This window comes from Nematolebias whitei, chromosome 1, assembly GCF_014905685.2.
Source record: "Nematolebias whitei isolate Nwh7 chromosome 1, NemWhi1, whole genome shotgun sequence".
In the NCBI taxonomy this organism is placed as follows: Eukaryota; Metazoa; Chordata; class Actinopteri; order Cyprinodontiformes; family Rivulidae; genus Nematolebias; species Nematolebias whitei.
The window spans coordinates 28950802-28952795 of NC_056498.1; the positions used below are offsets into that span (position 1 = coordinate 28950802).

Sequence of the window (1994 nt, forward strand, 5' to 3'; positions counted from 1 at the left end):
TGAAATGACTACAATCTGAAATGACTACAGTCTGAAATGACTACAGTGTGAAATGACTACAGTGTGAAATGACTACAGTCTGAAATGACTACAATCTGAAATGACTACAATCTGAAATGACTACAGTCTGAAATGACTACAGTCTGAAATGACTACAGTGTGAAATGACTACAGTCTGAAATGACTACAGTCTGAAATTACTACAATCTGAAATGACTACAATCTGAAATGACTACAGTCTGAAATGACTACAATCTGAAATGACTAGTCTGAAATGACTACAGTCTGAAATGACTACAATCTGAAATGACTACAGTCTGAAATGACTACAGTGTGAAATGACTACAGTCTGAAATGACTACAGTGTGAAATGACTACAGTCTGAAAGACACGCTCATCCTTCAGATGAGGCGCCGCAGACTGAGTCCTCTGCCAAATCTTGAACATTAACTCCGTATAAATGCTCCGGGTGTTTCCACGGGGCTGCTGAATACAAAATCATCATTATGCTTATGTAACAAACTTACATGCTCAGTGCTGCATATTATTTTCAACATGACTCACATTTATTGTGTTTTTCAGGCAGAGGAGAGAAGCAAGTACGAGCTAATGGGCAGCTGTGGCCAGCAGAGGCTTCTTCCAGAGGCTGAAGGTGAGATCATGCAGTCAACACAACCCACAGGTTACATTTCATTGTTTTCATCCTGCCAAACTTGTGCAAATTGCACTTGTTCCACATTTTGCAGTGATTTTAATTGAACAATTGACGCGGTTCGTTACTCGAGCTCCTTAAACTAACTCGGATTTACTCACTGAAAGTGAATTAAATGGATGAGAATCAGAATTTCTTTAAACCTGTTGCTCGGTGTGCACGAACTGAAATGAACCAGAAAAAAATTCAGTCTGTGAAAGCAAAGGGAGTAAAAACGTGGATGGATGGATGAATATGAAAAGTAATGGAGATAAACTGATTAGACTTCTCTTTCTCTTTCATTTATTAGACGATTCTGCCAATTCTTTTTCAAAAGCATCAGATTTTTTTAGGAAGTTCTAATGAATTGATCTTTCAGAGAAAGCTGTATGAAGATTTTCCAGTAAATAAAACATTGGTGCTTTGTTGAATAAAAACAAAATGAGTCGTGATTAGTTAAAAGCTGACTAATGGCCTCCTGTTGACTGTTTCATGGAATAAAAAAGTGGGACTCATCCAGACGAAAAGGCACTTTTAGTTGTTATTGTAACAGAAAAAGACATTTAACTTAAAAATATATATATTTTAGTGATGAGAACAAATGCTCTACTTTTTAAATCTGCTTCTGACTTGTTTAATTTCTTTTTTTTATGTAAAGTTTTTATTTTTCTCAAGGCACTAACACAGCCTCCTAAATGTTGTCAAAGGCATCCATGTAATCAAACCCAGCCAGCCAAGCAGCAGACTTTATGTGATCAGGTGTCTTTTTCTCAAGATCCTGGTTTTGATCCATTCTTCGCTAACACAACTCCATGCAGAGCAGCTCTTCCAGGAAGTGGTGGCAGGTTTGTGACTTTATTTTTAGTCCTTCAGAAACCAGAAAGAGCTTGGTGCCCAGGGTGATTCAGAAATGGGGTCCATCCATCTGTGCTGTCATGAGTCACTCTAATTTCATCTGTCCTAAAAACTTGGAAAAATCTGGCTTTAAGTGTTTTTGGCTCAATTTTAATCCTTCAACTTGTGAGAAGTCTTTATTCCGTTTTGTAGCACAAACTTTTCACAGGGAATAAGATTTAGGTGCAATATGTCTAAAACCCTCACATTTATTTTTGTCTATGTATTTATTTATTGATTTATTTTCGTACAGTTAGAGATATCTTTTCTGACAAAGCCTAGAATACTTTATTTCCTACAATTTTTTTTGTTTTTGTCAGAACTTTTTTTCAGATGCTCTCATAAGCTCACAGCAACTTTACTATACACTCATGTTCCTAGGTGTGTGTTGTGTGTGTGTGTGTGGGGG

At 36.9% G+C, this 1994-nt stretch overlaps 1 protein-coding gene and 1 long non-coding RNA gene across 5 annotated transcripts in view; both read left to right on the plus strand.

Annotated features, from left to right (window-relative positions):
• The window catches only part of LOC119409389, a 9929-nt gene extending 9321 nt beyond the window's left edge, over positions 1 to 608 (plus strand). The window contains exon 4 of the long non-coding RNA XR_005186780.1: positions 583 to 608. This is a non-coding gene — a long non-coding RNA (uncharacterized LOC119409389). The remainder of the gene's footprint in view (positions 1 to 582) is intronic.
• Positions 1 to 1994, plus strand: part of gps2 (G protein pathway suppressor 2) — an 831114-nt gene that overhangs the window by 406403 nt on the left and 422717 nt on the right. The gene's annotated exons all lie outside the window — the stretch shown is intronic.